The following is a 23369-nucleotide window of genomic DNA, read 5'->3' as shown; positions in this document are numbered from 1 at the left end:
GCTCTAGCAATTAGCAAGCAGCCACGGACTCATTGTATACGTCCCTTTGACACTTCTCCAATCATATGCAATGACAGGAGAGAAGACATTTACCAATCAGAGTAAATCTTGAATTTCCTTTTACGTCCTCTATACTCTGATTGGTTCTTCCCTAGATTATGGAGCCCAGAATGCAACTGTCTCCCGGACAGCGGAGATCCATTACTGAGGAAGTGCCATCGCAAAACGGTACTAGACGCTAGATTCAAGATCCAAGAGACGGCCGTCTAGTTCCGGTGCGCCCGCTGTGTACGAGCGGGAACCCTAACAGCAACTGGCCACAACACTTCAGTCCTTTAATTTAGCAGGAACGGCGCATAGACTCACAAGTAAGGCCATTTGATGCTGACTTTCTACTTTAGAATTGGTCTCTGGGATCCTGCAATTCCTAAACTCTATTTACCGTCGGGGGAGAATCTCGGTATCTACTTACCCTTGCCACTTTCCCCCCGCCGCTCCCTGATATATGGGGAGCATCCGTATATAACACTGTATACATGGGACGTTGCTTACATTTGATTGCTGTAAATCGTTCTATAGGGGGGGTATTCAATTGTTTGAAAAGTCCAATTGGGTATCTTTTCAAGCAATTGAATTCCCCCCATAGAATTGATACATTTAGCAAATCAATGATATTGCATATGTTATAATCCAGGTACTCTCATTGTATGATTGACCCTGAGTGGCCCTGCACAACAAGGATTACGAGGGCAAAAGTGGATAACTTCTGCACTGATTCTTATCTCAGGGTGTTCAAGGAACACCTGCTATATTAATGTAAGTTCATTGATAAATGGAGAACTCTCCTCCTCTTTAACTATCAACTATCATTCGCTGACTTTTTCTCATACGTCCTAGAGGATGCTGGGGATGCTTCAAGAACCATGGGGTATAGACGGGATCCGCAGGAGACATGGGCACTTTAAGACTTTAAATGGGTGTGAACTGGCTCCTCCCTCTATGCCCCTCCTCCAGACTCCAGTTTAGATTCTGTGCCCAGTGAGACTGGTCACACACAGGGGAGCTCTACTGAGTTTCTCTGAAAATACTTTTTGTTAGGTTTTTTATGTTCAGGGAGCACTGCTGGCAACAGGTTCCCTGTATCGTGGGACTTAGGGGAGAGAAGCAGACCTACTTCTGTGAGTTTCAATGCTCTGCTTCTTGGGCTTCTGGACACCATTAGCTCCAGAGGGTCTGATCGCTAGGTACGCCTAGATGCTCGTTCCCGAAGCCGCGCCGTCACCCCCCTTTGCAGAGCCAGAAGTCTGAAGCCGGGTGAGTAGAAGAAGATCAGAAGACTTCAGTGACGGCAGAAGATTTCATGACTGCTTTTGAGGTACCGCGCAGCGGCTGCGCTGCGCGTCATGCTCCCACATACAAAACGGCACCTCAGGGGGGGCGCCTTGGGCAACATAAAAACCTCAATAGCAACTGGCATAAGAGTATACAGTGCCTGGGCACTAAATACAGACCCCCGTCAGTATAAATATATAAAAATAAGCGGGACTAAAGTGCGCCATTAAGGGGGCGTGGCTTAGACTTCACAGCTCTAACAGCGCCATTTTCTCCTCACAGAGACGCTGGTCCTTCCAAAACACTGCTGTATAGATCAGAGTGGAAAACGAGGGGGGGCACAGTTGTTTGGTGCAATATAAGTTAAAAATAAAAGCACACTTTATCATGAGCGCGGTGTAAATGAGCTGGTAAACTCTGTTTCCATGACAGAATGTACTGGGGTCTATCCCTTATAGCCAGTGTAATGTCGGTGGGTGTTTGGTACACGTGTGTCGGCATATCTGAGGCTGAGTGCTCTGCCACAAAGGGAATGACTATGTCGGGGCTGTCGACTCCTAATAGTACTTGGTACATGTAAATCAATGTCAACATGTCAGTAGAGATATATTTTCCCAAGAGAAAACTATATGGGAGACACAGACGTGGGGGGTGATCCTGTTGGCACCAACAATTTCTGACTGGGTGCATATTGACATGATAATGTGATATCAGAAAGAGCTATACCTATATGTATGTATAGTAAGGATACATTGGTCTGTGGCACGATCACAGACGCGATCTTATTATGGAGGGAGTCATATTCATAGAATAGATTTCTCTCAGACCCCTCGGGATCGCAAAAATTGTATTTTGCCCAGTTACTACTCCCTGAGATCGACTCGAATAATGTTTTTTATGTCGGCCATAATGTTTCCTGATCAGATCCACAAAATCGTCATTCAGTACCTGTTCATACACATTGGAACGTATTAACGTCACTAGGGACCCTGCTGGCAAAAGGATATATGTATTAGATAGATATAGATGTGTGTGATAGATAGATATATATATATATATATATATATATATATATATATATATATATATATATATATATATATATATACATACATACATACATACATACATACATACATACATACATACATACATACATACATACATACATACACACACACACACACACACACACACACACACACACACACACACACACACACACACACACACACACCAGGTAGGGGTTCTAAGCGACCTAAGGTGTTTCTATATGACCAAATAAATTATGTCAATATATTAAATATATATTTTTTTATTCTTGTTTCACAACACTATAAAGTATAATAAAAAATACAGTACCAATAAGTATAATACAATAAAAATACAGTTTCTCTAAGAGATGACTGTTTTTTTTTTTTTTTTAAAGGGGAAATGGATATGAGAAAAAAATCTCAAGTAAAGTGCAAATAGTCTGTGCAAAATAAGAGAATAGTTTTTTAAAAAGTCTTAACTGATGTAGCAGGAGGTCTCTGGGTAAAGACCTCCATTTCCCCTTTTTTTTTTTTTTTTAAAAACAGTCATCTCTTAGAGAAACTGTATTTTTATTGTATTATACTTATTGGTACTGTATTTTGTATTTTTTATTATACTTTATAGTGTTGTGAAACAAGAATAAAAAATATATAATTTTTTATATTAACGAATTTTTTTATATATATTTAATATATTGACATAATTTATTTGGTCATATAGAAACACCTTAGGTCGCTTAGAACCCCTATCTGGTATCCCTATCTCTCTTTTGCGGCAACCTACCATTGCCGTTTCTTTAGGGGACAGCTGACGCCCAAATAACTGGGAGTGTTCATTGAACTATATGGGAATTGTAGTATCACAAGTGGCGCGGCATTCTTTTGAGATATATATATATATATATATATATATATATATATATATATATATATATATATATATATATATATATATATAATATATATTTTTTTTTTTTCCCATCCACACCGGTACTCAGCTGTGTCTCAAAGAATATGCCCAGGTGCCCTCCAAGAAGAACCCAACACGGGTCTGTACAGTCACAGTAACAGAAGGCGGCACTCTCAGGACTTATAATAATGGTAATAACAGAAGAGACAGACAACTACTCCATAGATCTTTCGATCAACGTTTCGATTTATCCAAAAACCGTCATCAGGATCATATAACAAACATTACACACAAGACATACTTACATAACCTCGTCTCCCCCCGTCAGGAAGCCGCCGGCGCCGCGCCGTCTCCCGGGTCAGTGACGTCACTGACGTCACCACACGTGCGCCGCGCGCCCCCCGGCGCGCAAAGATGACAGCCCGGCGTCATGGCAACCCAGCACACCATAACAAACCCCTGTAAATACATACATACAGGACATCAATCGCAAGCTAACAAATGGTAACAGGTTAATGTAAAACCTTATCATGAATCACTAAACTGATGCTGAATAGGTGTCCGGCCGGATGAAATATCGCTAGTACAAACATAGCACCTACTAACTGTCAAAACTATACTTCCAAATGCGGTCATGTTACAGAAAACAACTCAACGGTAACGTCTCATTTAAACCGCGAGGGGAGACCGTATCCAAACGGTGAATCCAACGCGATTCTTTCTGCAACAATACCCTGTGTCTATCACCCCCCGCATTCTCTTTGGTGCTTGGTCTATAATTTTGTATCGTAAGGTACTCAGCCCATGATTGAAAGCTTTGAAGTGCCGAGCAACAGGCTGACTGTGTGTCCCAGTGTGTTCTAACGCCTGTCTAATCGCGGACCTGTGTAGGGCCATCCGTTCCTTGAATTGCCTTGAGGTCTTCCCCACATAGAGGAGACCACAAGGACAACGTATAATGTAAACGACAAATGTGCTGGAGCAACGTTAACACCTGTCGGATGGCACACCTAGCTCCCGTATGTGGGTGCGGAAAGGAACTCCCCGTCTCCATGTAGCTACACGTGGTGCACCCAGTGCACCTGTAGCAGCCTGGTTTTTTAGTCAAAAAATTGGTAGGAACCAAATCCTGAAAGGAAGAAATATCATTCTTCACCAACCAATCTTTAAGATTACGATCCCTAGCAAAGCTAGGCATCATAGTAGCATTCCGGAGACACGGCAAGTCCCTATCCGTAGTCACAATGGGCCACAATCTTTTAGCACATTTAGCAATCTCCCCACTCGAGGAGTGAAACTTCTGGACAAAGGGGACAACCTCTCTAGCGGATATTTCATCCGGCCGGACACCTATTGTTCAGCATCAGTTTAGTGATTCATGATAAGGTTTTACATTAACCTGTTACCATTTGTTCAAAAATAGATAAAGAGTAACTTGCGCCCTAGCTTCAACTCGGCAGATCTCCAAAAAGGAACACAACTCCTTAATAGACACAAATTTGAAAAAACAGAGGCGATCTCCCAGCGATGCTATGTATACGTTCCAAATGGATAGGACTCTTGTTCCTCAAACAAAAAACATGTTATACAGCAGGTTTGTTAATTGTTCTAGGTATGTCCACCAAAGATATCCAGGGTCGTCACTCCCGGCAACTGACCTGTGTTAAATGTGATGCGTTCACATAAAGGTTTCTTTAATACTTTACACAATCTTCTAATCCACGACTTATCTACACCAGGCTTACCTTAAATATAAGCCCTATGTGCAATGAAAGGTATCTTTCTCCACTTCTGTTATGGGTCTACGGCCATTCCGTTCTCTCCACACAAGAAGTTTCCAATGACAGCAGATATGGTGCAAAAAATTGTCTTTTTTTTATTCAAAAAGGTTATCTCCCCAAACAATAGGGGTAAAAACAGTTTTAAAAATAATAAAATAACAACAAAGGGGTACCCTGTTCAAAAGAGCAAAAGGCCACTTCCAATGGTACCGGTAGGATGGATAAGGTTACTTTCACCAATTTGGAAAAATTCCTAGGGGAAAAATTACCCACGAAACAATGCCTACCACCATGGAAAAATGGCTGTCCAGGGTCCTCCTTCCAATAAACCAACGCGTTTCGGATTTAAAATCCTTCCTCAGGGTATACAGTGGAAGTGACCCCTTGGTCCTTTTATACCTGTCTGACTAAAACACCTATTTGCTACAGCCAATCAGGTTCCACTATTCCTAAAAACAATCATACTTTCCACATTTAATTTTATAAGTGGTATAAAATGTTTACATATATATATATATATATATCACCATACTAAGCTGTCTACTGTTCCTAAATGACTAACATAAATCCATTAAAAAACGTTATTTCATATAATTGGTTACAAGGAAAAGCCGTTACAGATCACTGCAGATATCTTTCATTATGGGAAAGTGACCCTCTTCCCGGGTGAGAACAACCACAATTTTCATAGAGTCCATGTGTCACATGACACCACGTGTGTCCGACCGGAAACCCGTCTCCGTATTGTGTATGCTGGTCTCTTTGGCAACCACTGTTGCCAAAAGCTGTATAACATGTTTTTTGTTTGAGGAACAAGAGTCCTATCCATTTGGAACGTATACATAGCATCGCTGGGAGATCGCCTCTGTTTTTTCAAATTTGTTACCATTTGTTAGCTTGCGATTGATGTCCTGTATGTATGTATTTACAGGGGTTTGTTATGGTGTGCTGGGTTGCCATGACGCCGGGCTGTCATCTGGGCGCGCCGGGGGGCGTGCGGTGCACGTGTGGTGACGTCACTGACTCGGGAGACGGCGCCGGCGGCTTCCTGACGGGGGGAGACGAGGTTATGTAAGTATGTCTTGTGTGTAATGTTTGTTATATGATCCTGATGACGGTTTTTGGATAAATCGAAACGTTGATCGAAAGATCTATGGAGTAGTTGTCTGTCTCTTCTGTTATTACCATTTTCTCTATCGTCCTAGTGGATGCTGGGGTTCCTGAAAGGACCATGGGGAATAGCGGCTCCGCAGGAGACAGGGCACAAAAAGTAAAGCTTTAGGATCAGGTGGTGTGCACTGGCTCCTCCCCCTATGACCCTCCTCCAAGCCAGTTAGATTTTTGTGCCCGGCCGAGAAGGGTGCAATTTAGGTGGCTCTCCTAAAGAGCTGCTTAGAAAAGTTTAGCTTAGGTTTTTTATTTTACAGTGAGTCCTGCTGGCAACAGGATCACTGCAACGAGGGACTTAGGGGAGAAGAAGTGAACTCACCTGCGTGCAGGATGGATTGGCTTCTTGGCTACTGGACATCAGCTCCAGAGGGACGATCACAGGTACAGCCTGGATGGTCACCGGAGCCTTGCCGCCGGCCCCCTTGCAGATGCTGAAGTAAGAAGAGGTCCAGAATCGGCGGCAGAAGACTCCTCAGTCTTCTAAAGGTAGCGCACAGCACTGCAGCTGTGCGCCATTTTCCTCTCAGCACACTTCACACGGCAGTCACTGAGGGTGCAGGGCGCTGGGAGGGGGGCGCCCTGGGAGGCAAATGAAAACCTATTTTGGCTAAAAATACCTCACATATAGCCTCCGGAGGCTATATGGAGATATTTAACCCCTGCCAGAATCCGTTAAAAGCGGGAGACGAGGCCGCCGAAAAAGGGGCGGGGCCTATCTCCTCAGCACACAGCGCCATTTTCCCTCACAGAAAGGCTGGAGGGAAGGCTCCCAGGCTCTCCCCTGCACTGCACTACAGAAACAGGGTTAAAACAGAGAGGGGGGGCACTAATTTGGCGTTAGAAATATATAAAACAGATGCTATAAGGGAAAACACTTATATAAGGTTGTCCCTATATAATTATAGCGTTTTTGGTGTGTGCTGGCAAACTCTCCCTCTGTCTCTCCAAAGGGCTAGTGGGTCCTGTCCTCTATCAGAGCATTCCCTGTGTGTGTGCTGTGTGTCGGTACGTGTGTGTCGACATGTATGAGGACGATGTTGGTGAGGAGGCGGAGCAATTGCCTGTAATGGTGATGTCACTCTCTAGGGAGTCGACACCGGAATGGATGGCTTATTTAGGGAATTACGTGATAATGTCAACACGCTGCAAGGTCGGTTGACGACATGAGACGGCCGACAAACAATTAGTACCGGTCCAGACGTCTCAAAAACACCGTCAGGGGTTTTAAAACGCCCGTTTACTTTAGTCGGTCGACACAGACAGGGACACTGAATCCAGTGTCGACGGTGAATAAACAAACGTATTCCTTATTAGGGCCACACGTTAAAGGCAATGAAGGAGGTGTTACATATTTCTGATACTACAAGTACCACAAAAGAGGGTATTATGTGGGATGTGAAAAAACTACAGTAGTTTTTCCTGAATCAGATAAATTAAATAAAGTGTGTGATGATGCGTGGGTTCCCCCCGATAGAAAATTATGGGCGGTATACCCTTTCCCGCCAGAAGTTAGGGCGCGTTGGGAAACACCCCTTAGGGTGGATAAGGCGCTCACACGCTTATCAAAACAAGTGGCGGTACCGTCTATAGATAGGGCCGTCCTCAAGGACCAGCTGACAGGAGGCTGGAAAATATCATAAAAAGTATATACACACATACTGGTGTTATACTGCGACCAGCGATCGCCTCAGCCTGGATGTGCAGAGCTGGGGTGGCTTGGTCGGATTCCCTGACTAAAAATATTGATACCCTTGACAGGGACAGTATTTTATTGACTATAGAGCATTTAAAGGATGCATTTCTATATATGCGAGATGCACAGAGGGATATTTGCACTCTGGCATCAAGAGTAAATGCGATGTCCATATCTGCCAGAAGATGTTATGGACACGACAGTGGTCAGGTGATGCAGATTCCAAACGGCAAAAAGGTGTATTGCCGTATAAAGGAAGAGGAGTTTCTTGGGGTCGGTCCATCGGACCTGGTGGCCACGGCAACTGCTGGAAAATCCACCGTTTTTACCCTAAGTCACATCTCTGCAGAAAAAGACACCGTCTTTTCAACCTCAGTCTTTTCGTCCCTATAAGATCATATCTGCCCAGGGATAGAGGAAAGGGAAGAAGACTGCAGCAGGCAGCCCATTCCCAGGAACAGAAGCGCTCCACCGCTTCTGACAAGTTCTCAGCATGGCGCTGAGACCGTACAGGACCCCTGGATCCTACAAGTAGTATCCCAGGGGTACAGATTGGAATGTAGAGACGTTTCCTCTTCGCAGGCTCCTGAAGTCTGCTTTACCAAGGTCTCCCTCCGACAAGGAGGCAGTATGGGAAAAAATTCACAAGCTGTATTCCCAGCAGGTGATAATTAAATTACCCCTCCTACTACAAGGAAAAGGGGTATTATTCCACACTATATTGTGGTACTGAAGCCAGAAGGCTAGGTGAGACTTATTCTAAAAAAAATTTTTGAACACTTACAAAGGTTCAAATCAAGATGGAGTCACTCAGAGCAGTGATAACGAACCAGGAAGAAGGGGACTATATAGTGTCCGGGGACATCAGGGATGCTTACCTCTATGTCCCAAATTTGCCCTTCTCACTAAGGGTACCTCAGGTTCGTGGTGCAGAACTGTCACTATCAGTTTTAGACGCTGCCGTTTGGATTGTCCACGGCACCCCGGGTCTTTACCAAGGTAATGGCCGAAATGATGATTCTTCTTCGAAGAAAAGGCGTCTTAATTATCCCTTACTTGGACGATCTCCTGATAAGGGCATAGTCCAGGGAACAGTTGGAGGTCGGAGTAGCACTATCTCGGATACTGCTACAACAGCACGGGTGGATTCTAAATATTCCAAAATCGCAGCTGATCCCGATGACACGTCTGCTGTGCCTAGGGATGATTCTGGACACAGTCCAGAAAAAGGTGTTTCTCCCGGAAGAGAAAGCCAGGGAGTTATCCGAGCTAGTCAGGAACCTCCTAAAAACAGTGCATCATTGCACAAGGGTCCTGGTAAAAATGGTGGCTTCCTACGAAGCAATTCCATTCGGCAGATTTCACGCAAGAACTTTTCAGTGGGATCTGCTGGACAAATGGTCCGGATCGCATCTTCAGATGCATCAGCGGATAACCCTATATCCAAGGACAAGGGTGTCTCTCCTGTGGTGGTTATAGAGTGCCCATCTTCTAGAGGGCCGCAGATTTGGCATTCAGGATTGGATGCTGGTGACCACGGAGCCCAGCCCGAGAGGCTGGGGAGCAGTCACACAAGGAAAAAATTTCCAGGGAGTGTGATCAAGTCTGGAGACTTTTCTCCACATAAATATACTGGAGCTAAGGGTAAATTTATAATACTCTAAGCTTAGCAAGACCTCTGCTTCAAGGTCAGCCGGTATTGATCCAGTGGGAAAAACATCACGGCAGTCGCCCACGTAAACAGACAGGGCGACACAAGAAGCAGGAGGGCAATGGCAAAAACTGCAAGGACTTTTCGCTGGGCGGAAAATCATGTGATAGCACTGTCAGCAGTGTTTCATTCCGGGAATGGAAACTGGGAAGCAGACCTCCACCCGGCAGAGTGGAAACTTCATCGGGAAGTTTTCCACATGATTGTAAACCGTTGGGAAATACCAAAGGTGGACATGATGGCGTCCCGTCTGAACAAAAAACGGGACAGGTATTGCGCCAGGTTAAGAGACCCTCAGGCAATAGCTGTGGACGTTCTGGTAACACCATGGATGTACCAGTCGGTGTATGTGTTCCATCCTCTGCTTCTCATACCTAAGGTACTGAGACTTATAAGACGTAGAGGAGTAAGAACTATACTCATGGCTCCGGATTGGCCAAGAAGGACTTGGTACCCGGAACTTCAAGAGATGCTTACAGAGGTTTTATGGCCTCTGCCGCTAAGAAGGGACTTGCTTCAGCAAGTACCATGTCTGTTCCAAGACTTACCGCAGCTGCGTTTGTCGGCATGGCGGTGGAACGCCGGATCCTAAGGGAAAAAGGCATTCCGGAAGAGGTCATTCCTACCCTGGTCAAAGCCAGAAAGGAGGTGACCGCACAACATTATCACCACATGTGGCGAAAATATGTTGCGTGGTGTGAGGCCAGGAAGGCCCCACAAAGAAATTTCAACTCGGTCGTTTCCTGCATTTCCTGAAAACAGGAGTGTCTATGGGCCTCAAATTGGGGTCCATTAAGGTTCAAATTTCGGCCCTGTCGATTTTCTTCCAGAAAGAATTGGCTTCAGTTCCTGAAGTCCAGAATTTTGTCAAGGGAGTATTGCATATACAACCCCCTTTTGTGCCTCCAGTGGCACTGTGGGATCTCCACGTAGTTCTGGGATTCCTCAAATCACATTGGTTTAAAACCAGTCAAATCTGTGGATTTGAAGCATCTCACATGAAAAGTGACCTTGATCTTGGCCCTGGCCTGGACCAGGCGAGTGTCAAATTGGTGGTTTTTTCTCAAAAAAGCCCATATCTGTTTGTCCATTCGGACAGGGCAGAGCTGCGGACTCGTCCCCAGTTCTCTCCCTAAGGTGGTGTCAGTGTTTCACCTGAACCAGCTTATTGTGGTGCCTTGCACCTACTAGGGACTTGGAGGACTCCAAGTTGCTAGATGTTGTCAGGGCCCTGAAAATATGTTCCAGGACGGCTGGAGTCAGGAAAACTGACTTGCTGTTATCCTGTATGCACCCAACAAACTGGGTGCTTTTGCTTCTAAGCAGACTATTGCTAGTTGGATGTGTAATACAATTCAGCTTGCACATTCTGTGGCAGGCCTGCCACAGCCAAAATATGTAAATGCCCATTCCACAAGGAAGGTGGGCTCATCTTGGGCGGCTGCCCGAGGGGTCTCGGCTTTTACAACTTTGCCGAGCGGTTATTTAGTCAGGGGCAAACACGTTTGTAAAATCCTACAAATTTGATACCCTGGCTAAGGAGGACCTGGAGTTCTCTCATTCGGTGCTGCAGAGTCATCCGCACTCTCCCGCCCGTTTGGGAGCTTTGGTATTATCCCCATGGTCCTTTCAGGAACCCCAGCATCCACTAGGACGATAGAGAAAATAAGAATTTACTTACCGATAATTCTATTTCTCGGAGTCCGTAGTGGATGCTGGGCGCCCATCCCAAGTGCGGATTATCTGCAATACTTGTACATAGTTACAAAAATCGGGTTATTATTGTTGTGAGCCATCTTTTCAGAGGCTCCGCTGTTATCATACTGTTAACTGGGTTCAGATCACAGGTTGTACAGTGTGATTGGTGTGGCTGGTATGAGTCTTACCCGGGATTCAAAATCCTTCCTTATTATGTACGCTCGTCCGGGCACAGTATCTAACTGGCTTGGAGGAGGGTCATAGGGGGAGGAGCCAGTGCACACCACCTGATCCTAAAGCTTTACTTTTTGTGCCCTGTCTCCTGCGGAGCCGCTATTCCCCATGGTCCTTTCAGGAACCCCAGCATCCACTACGGACTCCGAGAAATAGAATTATCGGTAAGTAAATTCTTATTATTACAAGTCCTGAGAGTGCCGCCTTCTGTTACTGTGAATATATATATATATATATATATATATATACACACACACACACACACACACACACACACACACACACACACACACACACACACACACACACACACACACACACACACACACACACACACACACACACACACACACACATATATATATACACACACACACACACACACACACACACACACACATACACACATTATATTTATTTATTATTAATAATAATGCTGAGGTAAAGTTATTCCTTCTAATGGATAGAAGAAAGTGAGAGTCACTCCTGTTCTGCACGGGGCTCTGTCACAAAGGATCGTATGCAGGAAGATATGTGATACTCTAATTATGTGTCCGCATGTACGTTGATTATACTAGCATTAAATGCGCATGGGGGAGTAGTTGTATGCAGGGTACTCCTGAAGTTGAGTCATGTCTATATCATTGCAGCATACTGCCGTGCGACTACAAGGAATATAGGACTCTTGGGTTTGCGGGCCACTTCCATGGCGGTCTCGACTAGTTAGACGTTGTGGATTCACCAATGGAATGCTGAGGCTGACTCCGAGAAGTACTGAAGTATCTTCCCTATGAAGGTGAAACCTGGTTGGGGGATGGCTTTGTTAAGTTGATCTTCTTGAGCTATGTTCCCTCACAACGGTTGGTGACGCATTTTTGTAGGATGCAGTCATTTCGACCGGATGGATACGGTTTTTCCCCTTCTTTGCAGGTAGAGGAAGGTGAAAAGGTAAGAGGTCAGCAGCCTTTTCAAGTTCGCAGAAGCAGAAATCATCCTCTGTTTCTACCACATCCACCGCATGTCGCTGGGTCTATCTTGCCTGGAGCCCACACCGGTGGGACCACGTCTAATACTCTTCAGTCAGTCCTGGAATGGACATGGATAAGTGACTTAAGAATAGAGTCCCAAGGGGGATATACTGGAGTTTCAAGACGATTCCCCTCACTGATTTTTCAAATAAATCTTACCGATTCTCCTCTGGATGGGGAGGTAGTATGCGACGCCATACAGGAGTTGGGTCAGGATCAGGACATTGTCCTGCTGTCCCGGTCACACAAAAAAAGCTTTTTCGTGTTTCTGAGCCCGGACGGCTCGGTCAGAACAATCCCAAAAATTTCTACTTAAGAAGTTGAACTACAAGATGGAATCTCTCAGGGCAGGGATCTCCAATCTGTAAAAGGAGAAAGAGGGTCTAAGTACGGTTTCTTCCGCATTAGGCTTACCTGGGTTTGCTATTCAGGATTGTCATTGCCAATTCACCGGAGTGACGGCAGTATGATGGGTTTCCTTCGATGGTAAAAGCCGTTATTATTCTGTACTGGGACGCTCTCCTGACTACGGCGAGGTCAAGAAATAAGTGGTGCAAATCGTTTTCTCTCTGACAGTTCTTCAACACAGTGGTTGGCTCCTGAGCTTGCCAGAATCACTGTTGATCCCAACGACGCGAATGTCTGTTGAGAGTTTGTTTCTTCCAGTGGAAAGAGCTCTGAGGATCCAGAGTCTGATTAGATTTGCAACAGTGTAATCTGTTACGTTACGTTGAGGAAGAAGATGGTTGCGGCCTACGAGGCCATTCGGTGAGCAGGTTAAATGCCAGAGTGGTTTTAGCGGTACCAGTTGGACATGTGGTCCGGGTCTCACCTGCACATGCACCGGAAAATAATCCTACTTTCCAGGACCAGAATATCTCTCCTGTGGTGGCTGCACAGTTCTCACCTCCTAGAGGGACGATGGTTCGGGATCCAGGATTGGATCCTGGTGTCCATGGATGCAAGTCTCCGAGGCTGGGGAGCAGTCTTTCAAGGGAAAGAATTTCCAGGGAAAACGGTCAAGCCGGGAAGCTTGTCTGCAGTAAACATTCTGGAATTGAGGACTATTTACAACTGCCTTCTGCAAGCGGAACATCTTCGCGATCTGCCCGTCTTAACTCAGTCGGACAACTTAACAGCAGTGGCGTAAGTAAACCGCTAGGGTTGAACGAAGAGCAAAGCAGCAATGGCAGAAGCCACAAAAGTTTTCCGCTGGGCGGAAAGGCATATAAACGCTCTGTTAGCGGTCTTCATTCCGGGTGTAGACAACTGGGAAACAGACTTCCTCAGCAGACACGATCTCCATCCAGGAGAGTGGGGTCTTCATCAAGAGAATTTCACAAAAGTGACAAGTCTTTGGGGAATTCCTCAAATAGACGTGATGGAGTCTCGCCTCAACAAGAAACTTCAGAGATATGGTTCCAGGTCGAGGGACCCTCAAGCAATGGCGGTGGACGCCCTGGTGACACCGTGGGTGTTTCAGTCGGTCTATGTGTTCCCTCCATTTCCACTCTTTCCGAAGGTGATAAAGATCATAAGAAGAACAAAGGTTCAAGCGATCCTCATTGTTCCGGACTGGCCAAGGAGGGCTTGGTATCCAGATCTTCAAGAATTACTCATAGAAGATCCCTGGCCTCTTCCTCTACGAGAGGACCCGTTACAGCAAGGGCCGTGCATTTATCAAGACTTACCGCGACTGCGTTTGACGGCATGGCAGTTGAACGCCATATCCTAGCCCGAAAGGGTATTCCCAGTGAAGTCATTCCCACACTGCTTCAGGCTAGAAAAGAAGTAACGGCGAAGCTTTACCACCGTATTTGGAGAAAATATGTGTGTCTTGGTGTGAATCCAAGGAGGCTCCTACAAAATAATTTCAGCTGGGGCGTTTGCTCCATTTTTTGCAAGCAGGTGTGGATGCGGGCCTAAAGTTAGGCTCCATTAATGTACAAATTTCGGCCTTATCTATTTTCTTTTAGGAAAAATTGGCCTCCCTTCCAGAAATTCAGACCTTCGTGAAGGGCGTGCTGCACATCCAACCTCCCTTTGTGCCCCCAGTGGCACCATGGGATCTTAATGTGGTGTTGCAGTTCCTGCAATCTCATTGGTTTGAACCTTTACGTAAGGTTGAGTTGAAATTCCTTTCTTGGAAAGTGGTCATGCTGTTGACCTTGGCATCCGCAAGGCGGGTGTCTGCATTGGCGGCTTTGTCTCACAAAAGCCCTATTTAATCTTCCATGCAGTTAGAGCGGAGTTGAGAACTCGTCAGCAATTTTCTGCCAAAAGTGGTTTCATCGTTTCACGTAAACCAGCCTATTGTGGTGCCAGTGGCTACTAACGACTTGGCGGAATCGAAGTCTCTCGATGTGGTCAGAGCTTTGAAAATCTAGGTCACCAGAACAGCTCAGATTAGGAAAACAGAGGCTCTGCTTGTCCTGTGGGCTCCCAACAAGATTTGGGCTCCTGCTTCCAAGCAGACTATTGCACGCTGGATCTGTAATACGATTCAGCAGGCTCATTCTATGGCAGGATTGCCGTAACCGAAATCGGTAAAGGCCCATTCTACCAGAAAGGTGGGCTCATCCTGGGCTTGGTTGGGTTCAAACACCTTTGCGGACTTTTACAAGTTTGATACCCTGGCTGAGAAGGACCTCTTGTTTGGTCAATCAGTGCTCATCCGCACTCTCACGCCCGTTCTAGAGCTTTGGTATAAACCCCATGGTTCTTGAAGCATCCCCAGCATTCTCTAGGACGTGTGAGAAAATAGGATTTTAATACCTACCGATAAATCCTTTTCTCTTAGTCCGTAGAGAATGCTGGGCGCCCGTCCCAGTGCGTACTGTATCTGCAGTCATTGGGTATGTTTACACACATGGTGTGTTGTGTTTAAGTCGGCCTGTTGCTGACGATATTCAGACCATAGCATGTGGGAAGGGGGGGGCGGGGGTTAGGGGGGAAGGCCTAACCTCTCATAGGTTTAATTGTCCAGTTCCCCGCTGACAGGACACTAGCTCCTCAGGGAACTATTTGCAAGCCCCACCACGGCGAGCGTACATTACCGCAGTACGCCGCCACCCCTAACAGAGCCAGAAGAGTGGTGAGTACTAAGCCGGCGTCCCGGTAAGCAGGTTGTTAGCCATCATGGCAGCATGAGGGTTCGGAGATGCACGGCTTCTAACCGGGGGGGACTGCGTCTCCAGACTCTGTACACAGTGCAGACGCACAGCTTCTGAGGGGGCGAACTTAGTCTCAGTACACTGTACACAGTACCCACACTGGCAAACACAGACTTAAAACGGGTCTGACTCCGTTTTAAGAACTAAATTACCTCAGCCAGTATATAAAAAAAAAAGTTTGAAAGACCGCGTGCCATAGAGGGGGCGGTGCCTCACTATGAGCGGATCCAACAGCTCACAGCGCCATTTTTCCTCTGCAGTGGACGTAGACGCTGACTGACAGGGATGCGCAGCTCCTCGAGTGACTCCAGATTACCTCAGCAGTACCAGGGAAAGAGCGATTATTAGTGTACTAAATCCCCAATCTGGGTACTTAGTCTGCGACCCGGCTAAGCTTGGCATTCGTGATAAGTGTGCTGTGTGCTAGCTCCATAATATCTGTGTCTCCCTGGAAGGCTCTTTGTGGGTTAATTGTTCTTTAACCTTGTCCTGTGTGTCAGGCAAAGAGTGTTTCATGTACTGCAGAGTGTTCTTCTTCCACAGGGGGTTCACTATTGTGTACTCAGTGCAGTGCACCTTCCCAGGCTAGCAGGGCTGAACCAGCATGGCTGGCTTCCATTCAATGAATGATTTTCAATATTTCTACTAAATTGTCCCGCAGCGAGATAAAGACGCAATACTTAAGACTGTGGATGAGTTTATAGACAGAGACTCAGTCCCCAAACCAGCGTCTCAGACTCCTACTATTTGTCTGCAAAAACATACTCTGGCCTATATCCTGCAGTCTGACTCTGATGAAAGGTCAGACATGGAGGAGGGTGAGGTGGACTCGGAGGAGGGGGGGGCTGCTCTGTCACAGGGAATAGAGGCTCTTACAGAAGCTATCACAGACGTTCTGCAGATTCCTGATAAGGTGACAGAGGAGTGTGAGGAATCTTATTTTCTGCAGCGGTGTACACTGGGTTCCACGGGGATAACATCAGGGGGTGTAGAGTAGGAACTTGATCCGAGGCACCAACAGACTAAAGCTTTGACTGTTCCCAAGATGCTCAGCGCCGCCTCCTCTATAACCCCGCTTCCGTGCACAGTAACTCAGTTTGTAAGTTGGTGCCTGCAGTGCAGATAGCTAACAGGCATGGGTGCTCCAGCAGCCTTGAAGAGAGCTTTTTACAGTGAAGAAAGAGTCTTCAAGGACTGCAGCATAGGCACTGTCCATGCTAGATGTCATTCTGACATATCTCCTGTTGCAGCTACATCACCTCCCCCAGTGGCACTGTATACTCCCGTGTCCCTGGTTGCTGGGTACTTACAGCGGGACCCGCTGGAAATTGTGATCTGGCGCGGCCAATGGGAGGCGGACTGCGCATGCTGGCATGGACACTGTGGTAGTACAGGGACCCCGTTAGACCAGCAGGGCAGGGGCACAGGTCAGTTTTACTAAAAACCATTTACATATGGCCCACAGTACCCGGCGGTGAAGTCCAGCAAGGGGATAAGATTCTGACCTGTAGCCCCTCCCCCAGCCCCAGGGTGCAATTTAGAGTAAATGTTCCCAACCTGGATATCTTTCTCTTTCCTCCCTCCTCCTCCCCCCTTCCTTCCCCTTCCTGTTTGGGCGCCATCTTCACATGCTGAGCTGATCCTGGGACTGTTTGGGCAAAGCCTCCTCTGTAAAGCTGCCTGCATGTCAGCGCTGTGCATTTTGGAGGACACTTGAGTATTCTACATGTCTGTTGACAGTGTTCGTTAAGAAACAGTGCATTACTTCAGGGCTATGTAGTACAAGTACCCTCCAGTCTTTAGTGTGCATTGATATATCTATTGATCTGTATAGCTTTACTTAGTATTACTAGTCCAATACAGTTTTCTATTTCGTCCTAGAGGATGTTGGGCACTCTCAAAAGACCATGGGGTATAGACGGGATCCGCAGGAGACATGGGCACTTTAAGACTTGCAAAGGGGCGTGACCTGGCTCCTCCCTCTATATCCCTCCCCAGACTCCGTTTTAGAAATGTGCCCGGACGAGACACAGGGCACACGGGGAGCTCTTAGAGTTTCTCTGAAAAGACTTAATGTTAGGTTTTTTATTTTGGGGAGATCTGCTGGCTACAGACTCCCTGCTTCGTGGGAAAGAGGGGAGAGCAGTCTAGACCCACTTCTAATGAGTTTCAGGGCTCTGCTGCTGCTGACAGGATGCCTTCAGCTCCTGAGGGGAGATGAACGCCGGGCTCTCCTGGATGCTCCCTCCCACAGCTTGCCGTCCCCCCTCTTCAGCCAGAAGACAGGTGAGTATTGAGGAAAAGACATCTTCTTCAAAAAGACTGCATATAAGAGGTACCGCACAGCGGCTTGCTCAGTGCGCGCCAGGCTCCCGTTCAGGTCACACCGCTGGGGGGAGGGGGGGGAGCTGGGGAGCTTGTTACCTCTATAAATTGGCTGGCAATGATATTCAGTGCCCAGGCACTGTCCGCAATACCCCCGCCAGGATAAATATATAAAATTAAGCGGGACAAAGCGCGCCATGTTGGGGGCGGGGCTTCTTGCTCACTGGCGCCATTTTCCTCAGTGAATTCGCTGGTCCCTCCTCACCCGCAGCAAGTACCAGGGGGCTCAAAACAGAAGAGGGGGGGGGCATATTTATTTATTACAAGTAAAGCGCAGCAGCTCTGGGACATTTATTAGTGTGGTCAGACCTGCTTATTTGGCGCTGGGGTGTGAGCTGGCTATTTCCCTTTGTGTTCCCTCACTGGCTTGGTGTGTGTGCTGTCTCTGGGTAGTCGACATGTCGGAGGCAGATTATCCTTCTTCGGGGGATAATTTATCAGGGACACCGAATGTTTTGGGGGTGGCCCTGTCAGCACCGCTGACTGCAGATTGGTTAACTACATTGAATAACTTGCATGCTAGTGTCACGTCATTAAATCAAAAATTTGATCAGTCTGACTCTCAATCCCAGGTGTGGAAAAGATCAGTGGAGGACGCCTTTTACAAATGCAAGACCCTGCGGGGTCGCACAAGCGTAGTTTCTCTGACGTCCTAGTGGATGCTGGGACTCCGTCAGGACCATGGGGATTAGCGGCTCCGCAGGAGACAGGGCACAAAAATAAAAGCTTTAGGATCAGGTGGTGTGCACTGGCTCCTCCCCCTATGACCCTCCTCCAAGCCTCAGTTAGGTTTTTGTGCCCGTCCGAGCAGGGTGCAATCTAGGTGGCTCTCCTAAAGAGCTGCTTAGAAAAAGTTATTAGGTTTTTTATTTTCAGTGAGTTCTGCTGGCAACAGGCTCACTGCATCGAGGGACTTAGGGGAGAAGAAGTGAACTCACCTGCGTGCAGGATGGATTGGCTTCTTAGGCTACTGGACACCATTAGCTCCAGAGGGATCGAACACAGGCCCAGCCATGGAGTCCGGTCCCGGAGCCGCGCCGCCGACCCCCTTGCAGATGCCGAAAAGTGAAGAGGTCCAGAAACCGGCGGCAGAAGACTTTTCAGTCTTCATGAGGTAGCGCACAGCACTGCAGCTGTGCGCCATTGTTGTCAGCACACTTCACACCAGCGGTCACTGAGGGTGCAGGGCGCTGGGGGGGGGGCGCCCTGGGCAGCAATGATAATACCTTGTTCTGGCTAAAAATACATCACATATAGCCCCTGGGGCTATATGGATGTATTTAACCCCTGCCAGGTCTCACAAACACCGGGAGAAGAACCCGCCGAAATAGGGGGCGGGGCCTATCTCCTCAGCACACGGCGCCATTTTCCTGCACAGCTCCGCTGCGAGGAAGGCTCCCAGGACTCTCCCCTGCACTGCACTACAGAAACAGGGTAAAAAAACAGAGAGGGGGGGGCACTTTTTTGGCGATATTGATATATTAAGCTGCTATAAAGGAAACAACACTTCTGTAGGGTTGTTCCTATATATTTATAGCGCTTGGGTGTGTGCTGGCAAACTCTCCCTCTGTCTCCCCAAAGGGCTAGTGGGGTCCTGTCTTCGATAAGAGCATTCCCTGTGTGTCGGTACGTGTGTGTCGACATGTATGAGGATGATGTTGGTGTGGAGGCGGAGCAATTGCCGGTAATGGTGATGTCACCCCCTAGGGAGTCGACACCGGAATGGATGGCTTTGTTTATGGAATTACGTGATAATGTCAGCACGTTACAAAAATCAGTTGACGACATGAGACGGCCGGCAAACCAGTTAGTACCTGTCCAGGCGTCTCAGACACCGTCAGGGGCTGTAAAACGCCCTTTACCTCAGTCGGTCGACACAGACCCAGACACGGACACCGAATCTAGTGTCGACGGTGAATAAACAAACGTATTTTCCAGTAGGGCCACACGTTATATGATCACGGCAATGAAGGAGGCTTTGCATATCTCTGATACTGCAAGTACCACAAAAAGGGGTATTATGTGGGGTCAGAAAAAACTACCTGTAGTTTTTCCTGAATCAGAGGAATTGAATGAAGTTTGTGATGAAGCGTGGGTTAACCCCGATAGAAAACTGCTAATTTCAAAGAAATTATTGGCATTATATCCTTTCCTGCCAGAGGTTAGGGCGCGCTGGGAAACACCCCCTAGGGTGGATAAGGCACTCACACGCTTATCAAAACAAGTGGCGTTACCGTCTCCTGAAACGGCCGCCCTCAAGGATCCAGCTGATAGGAGGCTGGAAACTACACTGAAAAGTATATACACTCATACTGGTGTTATACTGCGACCAGCCATCGCCTCTGCATGGATGTGCAGTGCTGGGGTGGTTTGGTCGGATTCCCTGACTGAAAATATTGATACCCTGGATAGGGACAGTATTTTATTGACTATAGAGCAATTAAAGGATGCTTTTCTTTATATGCGAGATGCTCAGAGGGATATTTGCACTCTGGCATCGAGAGTAAGTACGATGTCCATATCTGCCAGAAGAAGTTTATGGACGCGACAGTGGTCAGGTGATGCGGATTCCAAACGGCATATGGAAGTATTGCCGTATAAAGGGGAGGAATTATTTGGGGTCGGTCTATCGGATTTGGTGGCCACGGCAACAGCCGGGAAATCCACCTTTTTACCTCGGGTCCCCTCCCAACAGAAAAAGACACCGTCTTTTCAGCCGCAGTCCTTTCGTTCCTATAAGAACAAGCGGGCAAAAGGACAGTCATATCTGCCCCGAGGCAAAGGAAGGGGTAAGAGAGTGCACCAAGCAGCTCCCTCCCAGGAGCAGAAGCCCTCCGCGGCTTCTGCAAAGCCCTCAGCATGACGTTGGGGCTTTACAAGCGGACTCAGGGGCGGTGGGGGGTCGACTCAAAAATTTCAGCGCACAGTGGGCTCACTCACAGGTGGACCCCTGGATCCTGCAGGTAGTATCTCAGGGTTACAGGTTGGAATTCGAGAAGTCTCCCCCTCGCCGGTTCCTAAAGTCTGCTCTGCCAACGTCTCCCTCAGACAGGGCGACGGTATTGGAAGCCATTCACAAGCTGTATTCTCAGCAGGTGATAGTCAAGGTACCCCTCCTACAACAGGGAAAGGGGTATTATTCCACACTATTTGTGGTACCGAAGCCGGACGGCTCGGTAAGACCTATTCTAAATCTGAAATCTTTGAACCTGTACATACAAAAATTCAAGTTCAAGATGGAGTCACTCAGAGCAGTGATAGCGAATCTGGAAGAAGGGGACTTTATGGTGTCCCTGGACATCAAGGATGCTTACCTGCATGTCCCAATTTGCCCTTCACATCAAGGGTACCTCAGGTTCGTGGTGCAAAACTGTCATTATCAGTTTCAGACGCTGCCGTTTGGATTGTCCACGGCACCTCGGGTCTTTACCAAGGTAATGGCCGAAATGATGTTTCTTCTGCGAAGAAAAGGCGTATTAATTATCCCTTACTTGGACGATCTCCTGATAAGGGCAAGGTCCAGAGAACAGCTGGGGGACGTAGTAGCACTAACCCAAGTAGTGCTGCAACAGCACGGGTGGATTCTGAATTTTCCAAAATCTCAATTGACCCCGACGACACGTCTGCTGTTCCTGGGAATGATTCTGGACACGGTTCAGAAAAAGGTGTTTCTTCCGGAGGAGAAAGCCAGGGAGTTATCCGAACTTGTCAGGAACCTCCTAAAACCAGGAAAAGTGTCTGTGCATCAATGCACAAGAGTCCTGGGAAAAATGGTGGCTTCTTACGAAGCGATTCCATTCGGCAGATTCCACGCACGAACTTTTCAGTGGGATCTGCTGGACAAATGGTCCGGATCGCATCTGCAGATGCATCAGCGGATAACTTTGTCTCCACGGACAAGGGTGTCTCTTCTGTGGTGGTTGCAGAGTGCTCATCTGTTAGAGGGCCGCAGATTCGGCATACAGGACTGGGTCCTGGTGACCACGGATGCCAGTCTGAGAGGCTGGGGAGCGGTCACACAGGGAAGAAACTTCCAGGGAGTGTGGTCAAGCCTGGAGATGTCTCTTCACATAAATATACTGGAGCTAAGAGCGATTTACAATGCTCTAAGCCTGGCAAAACCCCTGCTTCAGGGTCAGCCGGTGTTGATCCAGTCGGACAACATCACGGCAGTCGCCCACGTAAACAGACAGGGCGGCACAAGAAGCAGGAGGGCAATGGCAGAAGCTGCAAGGATTCTTCGCTGGGCGGAAGATCATGTGATAGCACTGTCAGCAGTGTTCATTCCGGGAGTGGACAACTGGGAAGCGGACTTCCTCAGCAGAAACGATCTACACCCGGGAGAGTGGGGACTTCATCCAGAAGTCTTCCACATGATTGTGAACCGTTGGGAAAAACCAAAGGTGGACATGATGGCGTCCCGCCTCAACAAAAAACTGGACAGGTATTGCGCCAGGTCAAGAGACCCTCAGGCAATAGCTGTGGACGCTCTGGTAACACCGTGGGTGTTCCAGTCAGTGTATGTGTTTCCTCCTCTGCCTCTCATACCAAAAGTACTGAGAATTATACGGCACAGGGGAGTAAGAACGATACTCGTGGCTCCGGATTGGCCAAGAAGAACTTGGTACCCGGAACTTCAGGAGATGCTCACGGAAGATCCGTGGCCTCTACCTCTAAGACGGGACCTGCTTCAGCAGGGACCGTGTCTATTCCTAGACTTACCGCGGCTGCGTTTGACGGCATGGCGGTTGAACGCCGAATTCTAAGGGAAAAAGGCATTCCGGAAGAGGTCATCCCTACCCTGGTAAAAGCCAGGAAGGAGGTGACTGCACAACATTATCACCGCATTTGGAGAAAATATGTTGAGTGGTGTGAGGCCAGGAAGGCCCCGACGGAGGAATTTCAACTGGGTCGATTCCTACATTTCCTGCAAACAGGATTGTCTATGGGCCTCAAATTAGGGTCCATTAAGGTTCAAATTTCGGCCCTGTCGATTTTCTTCCAGAAAGAATTGGCTTCAGTTCCTGAAGTCCAGACTTTTGTAAAAGGAGTACTACATATACAGCCCCCGGTTGTGCCCCCAGTGGCTCCGTGGGATCTTAATGTAGTTTTGGATTTTCTCAAATCCCATTGGTTTGAGCCACTCAAATCGGTGGATTTGAAATATCTTACATGGAAAGTAACCATGCTACTGGCCCTGGCTTCAGCCAGGAGAGTGTC

At 47.4% G+C, this 23369-nt stretch overlaps 1 protein-coding gene across 2 annotated transcripts in view; it reads left to right on the top strand.

The window, feature by feature from the left end:
• The first annotated feature begins 125 nt into the window (after window positions 1-125).
• Window positions 126-23369, top strand: part of TICAM1 (TIR domain containing adaptor molecule 1) — a 105842-nt gene continuing 82598 nt past the window's right edge. The window contains exons 1-2 of one of the 2 annotated variants that reach the window (XM_063914891.1): window positions 126-368; window positions 5989-6128. The gene's annotated coding sequence lies outside the window, so the exon portion shown is untranslated. The remainder of the gene's footprint in view (window positions 369-5988; window positions 6129-23369) is intronic. The other variant, XM_063914889.1, reaches the window with a different exon arrangement.

The sequence above is a fragment of the Pseudophryne corroboree genome, chromosome 1, assembly GCF_028390025.1.
Source record: "Pseudophryne corroboree isolate aPseCor3 chromosome 1, aPseCor3.hap2, whole genome shotgun sequence".
Classification (NCBI taxonomy): Eukaryota; Metazoa; Chordata; class Amphibia; order Anura; family Myobatrachidae; genus Pseudophryne; species Pseudophryne corroboree.
This window is presented reverse-complemented; position numbering and strand designations above follow the sequence as displayed.